The 12,732-nt window shown below is 40.0% G+C and overlaps 2 pseudogenes; one reads left to right on the top strand and one right to left on the bottom strand.

Moving 5' to 3' along the window:
* Positions 1 to 2,611: 2,611 nt before the first annotated feature.
* On the top strand, positions 2,612 to 3,195 carry LOC147456379 (uncharacterized; annotated as a pseudogene).
* A 1,240-nt stretch (positions 3,196 to 4,435) lies between these two features.
* LOC147456378 (uncharacterized) lies at positions 4,436 to 5,106 on the bottom strand (annotated as a pseudogene).
* Between the last annotated feature and the right edge of the window lie 7,626 nt (positions 5,107 to 12,732).

The following is a 12,732-nucleotide window of genomic DNA, read 5'->3' as shown; positions in this document are numbered from 1 at the left end:
TAATATCCATCGTGCATGCACTACTCCACATATAGAAATCTCCTCAACCACATGAACCAAGAGGTGGACTTGACTAAGAAGAAGGGATCAAGGAAATGCATTCTCAATGGCACACATGGTTTCCAAGGAAAGCATTTGAATAGATAAAATGACATCTATTTCAATTTCTTTGGAGGTCACAAATATATAAGATAGCACACAAGAGTACGCTTAGTGCATGTTGAAAACATAGTGTGTATAAAAAAGTTTAGATGAATTAAGATATGAGGTACCTTATTACCTCCCCCAGCTTGAAAATAGTTTCCCTCAATTTCTTGTCCTAGCATATGCACATACTCACTCACAAAATGAACCACGATGTCAAAAGAATAAAACAAAATATGATTTTAGCCATGCACAAAATTTAGTATCTAAACATAAATAAAATAGAAAACCTGTAACATCTTGTGTCAATCATGGAACTTCAACCCAAACAATTGAATGCTTCCACCTTTCTTTGCCTTTGTGAAAGACCCCTTTAGTGACCTCATGTATCTTTTTGGTGTGAAAGTGGATGCAATGGAGCCCTAGTTCACTCAATATATCTCATCTTTAGTTAGAGTCCATGGGGATTTAGGAAGCAGCAGACCTAACCATGAACAACACGCCCCAAGTGATGCAGGTCATCACCCTCCCCTCTTCTGTTTATGGTCCACATTGTGTTTTCGAGTGCAGCCCAGATTTGTGGAGTGGCTGCAAGGATAGCTACCACATGGTCCGCATCAACAATTCTCTTCCCATTGGGGGCTCTAGGTGGAGCAATAGAGGCGGGAAGATGTTTGAAGGCCCTCAAAGAGTTTTCTTTTTTGTGTAATGTGGTCCCATAGAAACACTCTTGAATATGTGCATGGGATCCAAGAGGTGTTGCATGTTTAAGTCCTTCTAGTATGTAAGCATTAAAAATGTAGAGTACCTTGACATACCTTTTGGTGGAGTAGACGGAGGTGGATCACTATCGTAGTACTCTTCCAAAATGCTTGCCCAGTCTCCCAGTGTCAGCTTTGGGATGTTTCCCATTTTTTGGAGCCTTGTATTTGCTATGACTTTGGGGTAGAAAATGATGCACTATGAAAATCTCAACATGTTTATTGTGATCTTTTACCGTGTTTTGTAGAGAGAGAGTCCAAAATGGACTGGCCAAAGAAGAGAGAGGGGGGCGAGAGCACATTTTTTTCATTTCAAGTATTTATGTGTATATTACCACGATCATTACCTCAAATATTACCATGATTATTACCACAAACATTACCGCACAAATTTACACACTGATTATCGACCTTGTTCAGCACTTAAACATTCAAATTTATGTGTTTTCCTCTACTTTGTTTATGAAAACAAATTAGAGAACATTATTTAAAATTTTAGAAAAATGGAAATGAGATTAAAACATGAATTAATAGCTACGTAGATGAACAAACATGAAAATAAAAAGTAAAAGATCCATCCCACAGTTATGCATGTGCCTCCACATTTTGCTATCATGAACTAGACATTGTGACAAGTGATCAAGCTAAGCTGGAATCATCTCTCCATTTTGTTGACTTGTTATCTGATGATTTCACTAAGTAGAGCTTACTAGAGAGAGAGAGAGAGAGAGAGAGAGAGAGAGAGAGAGAGAGAGAGAGAGAGAGAGAGAGAGAGAGAGAGAGAGAGAGAGAGACATGAATGAGAATCATGACAAAAAAAATTCATAGAATAACATATACAGAATGTTTATAAATCATCTTCAAAAATATCATTAAATGTACGCCGATTGAATTTTGAGGACAATCCTTTGGGAAAGATTAATACCTGGTTTTGTCAAGCAAGTGGTTGGCTGGACATGAACCAAAGGAACTCCACAGCAATCAGCAGGTTAGTAAATGAAAATTGAGATGTTATTGAGCCAACATGTGGTCTCAGCTTTGATGCCAGAGTGTGAATGTATCCAATTGGATCCAATGGGGCCCAAGCATTTCATCGTTGTCCTTCGTTGACGGAAACCAGTTGCAAGTACAATAGGGTTCTACTAGGAAGATATTCACTCAACGCATGAGCAATTTGCAGTTAACCATGCTCAAAGACATTACGATCATCTTCATGGCCAGTGGACTGGATAACTCAAGGGAGGATCGGGCATCAGTAACACATTTCTTTGAAACTCATCTGGTCGACATCGCTATACATATATAGCATGTCATGGGTATCGGTGGGAAGATCTTGGACATTTAGTTTGGTACAAGTTCCAAAAATCTCACGAGGAAAAACACGAGCAACGCGGAACCCTTCAAACGTGGCTGTCCTAATCCAGTGGCTCCAGATGGCTACAATGATACTAGGGGTAATAAGCACTACCGAAGAAGAAAGATCGGGTTTATACCAAATCAACACCATGGTCAGGAGAATTGGGTCGGCATCGAATCGGGCACATGCTCAGAAGCATCTGGCCGATACATGCGAAGAATCAACCTCTACGGAGGTTAAGTCAGAAGAAAATCAGTAATCAGATCTGCCTCGCTCCATACCAGCATTTGCTCTACAAAAGGTATCTGGTTTGCCTCAAATTAGCGTACGGTTTGCCTCAGGTCAGCGTATGGTTCGCTTCAGATCAGCACATGGTTTGCTCCACAAAAGAAGGCCTATTGATGGTCTTGATGAGATGGGCATATTTGAGGGTGTCAATATCGTTTTGCTCAGTGATCATGCCATGGTCGGGACCTACGACACAAAGGTGATCTATCTAGAAGATTTTTGGCAAATTGGTGAGCTTTAAGAATATCAAAGTGTATAGTCGCTGCTCTCTCTCTCTCTCTCTCTCTCTCTCTCTCTCTCTCTCTCTCTCTCTCTCTCTCTCTCTCTCTCTCTCTCTCTCTCTCTCTCTCCGTCGCTCTCCTTCAATCCCTGGTCAAAAACTTGTCCACTTGGCAACCTCTTGGAGGCCCCATGTTTTGGAAAACCTAGTCGGCCAAGCATAAAGAACTGCAGCTGCTGCCCTCCATGGTTGGCTACGTCAAGGAAGCCCACCGGGGCTCCCACCTTCTCTTGGGAGCTTGTCGCATTTGACTCCACCTTGCGCACCCGGATCTCCCTGAACACCCTACTCCCCACCCGCTACTGAGACACAGCCCTTGCGGCCTTGGGGGGCGGGCGGGGAGGCATGCTGTCCGCTGGTGCTGAACTCTTCTATCGGGGCCAATGTTCCTTCGGTCGTGGTGTTCACGGAAGTATGATGCCAGAGCGGTTTAGCTTGCTTTGTATGTGCGCCCCGCAGACCAACCTCACTTGCTTGGGGTCGTGGTGTTGATGATTCGGCCTTCTTTGTAGATGATACCGTCTTCACCCTTACTAACTTCGATTGGCATGCCTACTACTTCCTCGTGATCAACCCTCTTACTGGCTCATATACCATTTAGGTGTGTAGTAGGAAGCCCCAATTTTTCCAAGGCAGGAACGATAGCTGTGGGTTTACTGAGTCCTCTCTCTCTCTCTCTCTCTCTCTCTCTCTCTCTCTCTCTCTCTCTCTCTCTCTCTCTCTCTCTCTCTCTCTCTCTCTCTCTCTCTCTCTCTCTCTCTCTCTCTCACACACACACACACACACACACACACAAAACACTACACTTTGTGCTCCTCCTACCTTGCGCGTAAATGGTCTGCTGCTTGCTCTTGCTCTCAACCTCGCGATGCTCTTGTCCTCGCGGTCAGACACAGCCCTTGCGGCACTAATTTGACAACGGCGGCACTGCCCGAGGCACAGAGAAGGGGGGGGGGGGGGGGGGGGGGGGGGGATTTGATTACACTTAGTCACAGAAACATAGGGAAATGGTTACATTTGTTGTAGAAATAAGGTTTCAGAAAGAATAACCTTATTGGAATCATTATATTCTAGCTACAAAGGAAATCACCAGCAAAAGTAAAGCACAATGCAGCATCTGGACCAAGAGATACTCCAACGATCAAACTTTTGAATGTCGTAACATTCTCTCATCTTTCCCACTGCTTGAGTAGAATTAGCTGCAATTTTTGCTACATATTACATTCCTTACTAGGAAAGACCCACACAATGGTAGCCATCAATCACTAACATCCATAAGTAAGGAAAAGATTATGAAACATTCAGTAAAAGACCCTGCCTCTCTCTCTCTCTAACATTCAGTAAAAGACCCAGCTCTCTCTCTCTCTCTCTCTCTCTCTCTCTCTCTCTCTCTCTCTCTCTCTCTCTCTATTCTCCTCCTGTGGAAAGGAGAGATGGTTGCAAGCCACACAAAGCCATGTAATCATAGTCTCCTTTGTAAGCAGGCAACTGATACCAAGAGCCATCATCGTTGTTGACTATAGAAGGTATTTACTCCATCCAAGCCATAGCAATACCACACACCTGTCATACAAATAAGACTCCCAAAGGGTATAAGGTTCAGCTCTACAAGTCCTCCAAAAAGGTCATCGATAATCTCCAAGATCGGACGAGGGTGTTCTTCCCAGTTCTACCCAATCTCCTGCAAGTGCAAAAGATGTACCCAAACTAGATTTCGGCTGTTGCTGCAATGCCCAGACCACTAAGACAACTAGATAAGTGGAGTCTATGACATCAACAGCCGCGAGAAGAATGGGACCTTGGTGCCTAAGAATGACTTGGCCATCCTGGTAGATATGGAACAATGGGAGGGGACGTAGTTTTATCTGACACCATTCATCATGTTTCACATTGTAGGCCAAAAACCTGAGGTCATGCTTGCACTGGGAAAACTGATTGCATGCGTGCAAAAGCACCATCAGATCTGCCTGCTCTAGGTCCACCGCAGTGGCAAAACTCACATCTCACTTATCACAAACAATCCTACTCACAATCCAGGACCTGCTGCTTGAGTCGTAGAATTCCAAGCATCCCTTTCGACTCTCCCAAAGGAAGAGGCAATAATGATTCGCAGGGAGAGCCTGCAATGAGATCTCAAAATGGACGGGAAACCAGCTCTCTAGGCATTCAATGCACTTGAGATTTGGCGGCAAGATAGTGCATGAGCCAGTGACTGGGTTGAGCACCAACAGGTAATATTTCCACACCTCTCTAAAAGGGCTGCAAAGAAAGCACATTAGGCATGAAGTATTGCTAGTGACGGATCTAAATCTAAGCCCATGGCTCCTAAATCAATAAAGAGAGAAATTGAATTTTCATTTGTGGATCTCCAGGCTTGATCATCTTCAAACTCGTCATCTTTGATCTCATCATCATCATCATTGTGGAAATGATCCTTGCTAAGATTGGCTACATGACTCAAATCATCAATCTGTCTTTCCTCTATCTCACCCTCATCCACCAAAATAGTGGGTGGGAGAGGATCGGATACAATCTCTACTTCATTAGTGGCAAAAATTGTTCTTCCCCAAGGTGTTATGGGAATTACAAACCAAATTTTTGGTTGATGGATTGATGGGATATAGTTGATCTACAGAAAGAAAAGAGTATTGAATGACATTGGTATTGTGTTACAAGAAAATAAGGGTAAAGAAGGTTTACACTCACTTGCTCAAAATTGTGTTGAAAAACTAAGTTTTCATACCACTCCGTGTGATACACACTAGAGTCCCCTATGTAGACCTCATGTTGTCTAGATACGTTAGCAAACTCGAAGGTGAAGGTATGAAAGGTTCGAAAATTGGCCTTTAGTAGTGAGAGGGAGAGAGGTGAGACCAAAGACACACCATGTATGCTCCCAGAGACTCATTCATTTTGAGGACAAAATACATATATATAGGTGACCAAGTTGAGTAGAGTGTATATAGCTCCAACCCCCACTCAAACAAAGATCTATAGCTTTGGATGAAAAAACCCTTGGAGAGTTAAAGGGGAAAACAGAAGTCCCTATACAAATTTGAAAATATCAATAGTGATAATGATGTGAAAGAGCTTTGTGTGTCCATGTTTAAATATACAAGTAACAAAGAGGTCATAGTGTGCAAGTGTGGTGTGTGCATAGTGCATGTTACCTATAGGATTACAATGCCATATGTACAAAGCTACCATAATAGCACAAAGGCTAATCTAGAAAGAGTGAGACCAAAGAAACTCCAAGCTTCAAGCGCAAGAGGATGAAGCATGACTCATTGAGGCCTTTGGTAAGAATGTTTGTAATCATCTGGTCACTTGGACAATTTTCAATCATCAGGGTGCCTTTCTGTACTTCATATTGGACATAATGATAATGCACAGCTATATGAGAAAAACCAATATCAACCATCATTTGTTGAATCCAAATCAACTCACGAGCTACAAATGATATATTTAGACTCAATTGTAGAAACTGTAACACATTGTTATTTCTTACTGGTTTGAAAAACAAGACAACCATTTATGAAGAAGCAATTTCCACTAGTTGATTGCATAGATAAATGTGAGCTCGCCCTATTTTCATTTGCATAACCCAAAAGAGAGAGAATTTCCACAGACTTGGATGTCAATTGCCGTCGATAGACCAAACCAAAATTTATGGTGCCTTTTAAGTATTACAATACACCCTTGTTGCAAACCAATCCTTAAGAGAAGGACGTGCAAGATGTTGTCCAAGATATTAGCAACAAACAAAATATCAGGTCGAGTGTTCATGCCAAAAGTTGAAGACATTCGATCAAGTAAGCATAAGGTCGATTTGTGATAAGCTGATTGCCACTTCCAAAGGTGTTCTTTGTAGAGCTTGCAAGACCTTGTGTATTAACCAAATGTGAAAATTTCATACCAAATCTTTCAATAGTATCTTCAATAAACTTTGACTATTAAAGGAACAAAATCTCACACACACAAATCAATAAAGACAAAAAACATTTTTTTTAAAAGTCCTAAAATTTTGAGCCATTTTCATCGGCCCGTAGCTCCCAGACGGTTTTGAATCTGATCGAGGCCTGACTGGGGCCGTCTCATACAAATTTGTTCATCTTGTCAAGCTCTTCAACAGTTGAGTGATGCAAAAAAGTCATATCCAGTCCAGATTCGATAAAAATTTACGTGCAAGTTGGCAGTTTCTACAAAAATGACCTTAAAATAGCATTTTCTCACTTTTTTCTTAATCTATGTGCTAAAACAAGAATCAAAACAAATTAATCTCATAATACTCAAAGAAAAAATATTTTTACTCATGGTTAGGGCTACGTTTCCTACATACAAAATGTTTTTCAATTCTAACCCTACTAGCCTCAACACTGGTTCCCAAATAATTTCCCGGGTCAAAATTTCAAATTTTATGAAAACAATCATAATAAAAGTCTAGACTGTGCAAGAACTTTAAAATGACCGAATTTTGCTTCAAACAAACACTATGGCAAATCTTTGCAAAAAAAAGTCCTATTACAAAAAGAGAGAAAAGCTTTAAAAAATTAAAATTAGTACGAAAGAAATAATTAAAAAATTACAATGGGTATGGAAAGAAAGAGAAGAACTTTACTAAGAAATGTTTCATATGTGACAAGAAAATTGAGCCTACTAATTGTACACAAGAAAAGAAGTGTGCTTTTTGTTCTCACAATGGTTTTTATAATTCACACACGTGAAAACTCGCTATAATTTTCTATTTCACATTTCACGTGAGAAAAATTGTTTCGTGTGAGTATAATTAGTACATAAATGGATTAAAAATTAGTTTTTCAAATTCCTTAAACAATTAAGAAACAATTCCTTAAAGCCTCACATTAGATTAATCATTCGTAAAACAAAGTAAAAAACACAATGGAGATGGCATATCATTTCCACAAAGGTTTGAGTCTCTTATAAATAGCCTTCAATGACTAACAAAAAAGTTATTTCCACATGAATATGAGCCCTTAAACAAAAGTTAAGTCAAAGCACTCTTAGAATTCTTCATTGAATGGATGTACTATCTGAGTACATCTTGGATACTTATTAACAATTAAGTGACCCATTAATTCATCCTTTTAAATTATGGAAGTGTATTTTGATAAACAATACCTTGCGAAGTCACCCCTCAATTGTAGACATTGCTATGAATTTTCAACCATGCTTTACTGGACTTATTTACTAGTCCACGGTATGCTTAACAAAAAAGAACAATACTAGTTCTATAACTTGGTTTGGAACCAAGTGTAGCTATTTTGAGTTGAACTACCTATATCTCAAATATGCAGTTGCGAGACAAAGAATAAACGATGGGTATTTTGTTCTATTTTAATTTCTCATCTATTGTATCTTTTGTGGATATCCTTTTAGTTCAAGGTGTAGGAGCTATATATGGCTCACTCTACTCAACTTGGTCTCACCTATATATATATGTATCTTGTCCTCAATATGAATCAACCTTTACAAGCGTACATGGTTGTGTCTCTTGTCTCGTCTCTCCCTCTCCTCTCTCTACATCTCAACATAGCATCAGGGCGGGAACGATCCCACGACAACTCACCTCATGATGACAAAACAAATTATGTGTGAGCGGTTTTCTCGTGACATTCATAATTTCTCCAAATTTCATTTTTTAGCATTACTTCTTGTTAACCATAATTATTTTGTGTTAAGAAGAATATGATTAGTGTTTTGTGTAGTGGTTATATTGCTAATCCATGTGGCGAATTATTGATTACATTTACTTATTGATTTGCATTTTGACACCGTCAACTTTGTCTCAATTTTTGAGGGTCTTTCTTCCCTAAACTCATTTGTCTACTCGTGCTCTTCGATTTGAGTCTACGTTTGCAGCAAATTGAGTTTGCAGTAGAAAGTTATGTTGTTTTTATTGCAATCGATATTGATGCAGGTTTCATCTTCGTGAAGCGTCCATGATCATTTTGCTATTTTTATCATCAACTTTTTTCAATCAAATTTAGCGTTCAACTATTCATATTGTGGCCATCAATCTTGCATCTCATGTCACTCTATTTTTGTCAATTTTTCATCTCACATTGTTAGGCATTTTTTGGATGAGCCCAAAGACAGTAGATCATGCTAAAAAGCTTGCTAACTAACCCCATGTATATATGTGTACATAGTGCTTCGAGTCTTGGGAGTGATCATGTAAAACTTCATGTACAAGGGTTTGGTTTCTTCGGGCTTGGTTACTGGAGTTTAAGGTTGGTTCAATCCCCAAAAGATTCTTTTCAATAAGTATTTCTAGCCGTGCTTTATAGCTTGTGAATCGGACTTGTATATCTTGAGTTATGTGCGTCCCAAGTGGATGGTCTCGACTTAGAAACTGGTTGCAAATGCATGCAACAAAGGAAACCGGACCAAGTTGATAATTTAAATTAGATATGCTAAGATTTTATTTTTTTGGAAGTAGCCAAAGTAATGGGCTCTAAGTCGTTCTTTACAACGTCGCATTTGGTGGCTGGAGCAGTGCACCATGCTCCTAGGAAGTTGGTCCGGAAAGAAAGTTGAGCTGAGAATTTTTGGTGAGGAAAGGAGGAAGTTGGGAAGAATGTGCCACATGGCAATGGGATAATCCCACATAGGGGAGCTTGGGCTCAAAGCAAGGGGTATAAGAGGGGGAATGGGTACCCATTTGGGGTGTATCGAATGAGAGAGGAGCTCCCTCAAGCCTTGGCTATGGAGGCTTCTAGACATTTGGAGAAGAAGGGGCACCATTTTGAGTTCCCACCTACTTGCCAAGGCATCTCACCTTTCTTTTTGGTCCCCTGGACACAAGCCCCACCCCTTACCTTGGGCCAAAAGTCATTGATACCTCATTGCCTACCCACATGATGCCAAAAATGGACCAATTGAATAGAGCCTTGTCCACTGAGAAGAGAGAAAAAATCTCTTGGAATAAAAGATAAAAAGAGGCCCCATTTTATAGTTGCAACTCTCTACAACACCTGCATACTTTCCAGAGAGCTCTTTTTTTAGCATAAGGGAGGACACCCCCAACTTCCATGGTCCATATCTCTCTCATCTTTTATCTGTTTTTAGCCTATGGAAGCTTACAGACATCTACTTGATATGAGCCACATGTTTATGTCCTTGGTTTCTCCTAGTTACAAGTGTTCTTCATGCTATAATGGTTCTTCATAAAACTTAACAGGTGCTTAACACAGGTGGTTTCGGTGCTTGAATAGTTCTTCTTTCTAACGGTGTGACTCGTGCAAGGCTATAGAGGCACTCATTTTCCTTGTTGTTTGCATGCTAACATCATTTTGGATGCCCCACAAAGGAGCAAGTGCTCATATGCTCCAAGACTTGCGAAATATGTCTATTCTACAGGTAGAGAATGTAAAGGGGATGTGGGTCCTTATGGACAACCGCCTATGTATGTGAAAATTGTGGACACCGCGCTTGAGGTGGTTGTGCAATTGGATTGCAGCCTTTGGAGGGTCATGAGGTTTAGAGTAATGCGGGCCTGGTTACCCAGTGTGAGGTGGATTAGGTACTGGAGCAATCCATTGACATCCCTTGAACTTACATCACATGTAAGTGTTTTTGTGGCAATCGAACATGGCGGACGAGTTTTCGGAGTTTCATGGATTGTCTAATGAGAATGTATAGACTTTTATTAAGGAATTGGAAGTTTATTTCTTATTATGAAATATACTAGATCAAGATGTATTATTGCGGTTGCTGCAATATCGTTTACAGGATGAGGCAAAAGTTTGGTTACAAAATTATGAAGTGGTGATACAAGCACAAACTCCAAGGGTGGTTTTGGACTACAATCATGTGAAGAACGCTTTTCTAGCACAATATAGGAGCATTAAGGTACCTGATGAAGCTTGGCATAAAATTTTGGGGTACACTAAGAAGGCCAATCAAAGTGTTGATGATTTTGTCATGCAGTTTATTTGTTAATGGGATAAATGGGCCCGAGCTTTAGGAAATGAAATCCCTCCTTCCATGCTAAAGAAGGACCATTTTGTGACAAAATTAAAGGAAAGTCTGAAGTTCAAATTTGAGCTGAAAAGGCCTACTACTTTGAGGAAGTAGTCACCATCGCCAAGAAGAAAGAATGGAAATCTGAGAGGCTCAATGAGTATGGGAGAGAGGTTTATGTGCAAGATAATGGTGGCCAAAATGAGGGAAATCAGGAAGAGGCTGAAGCCCAACCTACTCAAAGAGTTGCGAACATGATGACCATGATAGTGGAATTACGGTTAAATGTTCTTGGAGGTGGTGGTGACAGTGGTCGTGGCAGAGGAATGGCACAGCCATATGAGGCTCATCCTAATTATAATGGGGGTCGTTGACAAGGTGTCTTTGAGCCACAAAGGAGGTTCATCCCTACCTGTTATAATTATGGTGAACTTGGTCATATCAAACCTCAGTGTACAAGGCCAACAAGGATGGGAGGTGATATGTTTCCACTTTCTTAGCAGATTCCTAGCCGGTGGGCTAATGATTATGCATTGGATATACGGGGAGATCAAGGTATTGAATAGGAAAATCAGGCCTCAACCTCTGGTGGTCATGTGGATATTGTTCGGGTTGAAAAGAAAGAAGCAGATATGATGCCCATTAGGCAAAATAAAGAGCAGAGTCTATGCTGCTCCAAGTCCGAGTAAGAAGAAAGGGAAAGAGAAAGAGGGTGAATGTGAAAAAGCTAAGAGAAAGAGAAAACCTCATAGACGGCTTGAAGTAGCAAATTTACATTTGGGAGAAGGCCAAACAACTTACAATTTAAAAGAAGACCTGATTGGAAGGAAATTAGATTGTACTTTTGGACAATTGATGAATATGGCCCAAACTTAAGAGGCAATGGAAGTCATTAGTGAATCCAAAGAAAGAGCCAAAGCATGGACAAGTCAGAATGTTGGCTGTGGGATAGCTACCCAGCATTTGTCATGTGGTGAACACTTGGCACAAGGGTGTGGGCATAGGAGAGGCCTACATCCATGGAATGCCTCAAGTTTGTGCAATCACATAGTCATGTGTCAAGAGACACGGTCTCATTACATGCAAAAGCTAAGCTTTGGGTTTAGGATTCGACTAGTAAACCATGCCAAAGTAAAGTGTGTGAGATTGAATAAGAATTTGGAAGTTGAAGTCTTTAACACTAATCAGCCACTTTTGTGGCTTTTTGAGACTTTTGTAAAAAAATTCACAACGCTATGTTAGTTATTTAAATAGAAAATGGTTTTAGGGAATTATGACCAACACTCAATATGAGATGATAAAAAAATAGTACAAAGCTAGTTGAAGGTCTAAAGGTGTCTTTTCATTGCCATCTTGTACAACTAATTTGTGAAGATGGACAAAATTTTCCTTTTTTCTTTTGAAAGTATATCAAATCATTGTTAAGTAGGTCCAAACTTCTTTGAAAAATCCCTCAATAGGCATGTCATAGATGTACCAAGCTTTTTTAACCCATATACAAAGACTGCCAACATTTTTTACTTCTCCAAGTTAAGTATTGAAGTGCACTTTTCCGTAAAATTTACTAATTTTAGATATTAATTTTATTTTTAAAATTTTCATGTAAAGTGTGTATTTAGAAACCTTTTTCATATCTTGAACCCATAATTAAGAAGTTTCATGAAATTTTGACATCATATACAAAAGTTATGTTTCATTTACTAGAATCCTAATGTAAGTCATTTTTGTGGCTCATTACAAGTCTAGTGTTAACGTGAAGGTCATAGTGAGCTTTCATGTTATGCCAACCATTGTGGGAGATTTTCCTCTCATTTTGGGACGATCTTGGTTGAGAGTTGTTGGTGTTGTGCAAGATTGGGGCAAGGGCACAATCTGTGTGTATGGCAAGAAGGGTGAAAAGAGGGTGTTTGATATGACTA

This window comes from Adiantum capillus-veneris, chromosome 6, assembly GCF_014529385.1.
Source record: "Adiantum capillus-veneris isolate H3 chromosome 6, ASM1452938v2, whole genome shotgun sequence".
NCBI lineage: Eukaryota > Viridiplantae > Streptophyta > Polypodiopsida > Polypodiales > Pteridaceae > Adiantum > Adiantum capillus-veneris.
This window is presented reverse-complemented; position numbering and strand designations above follow the sequence as displayed.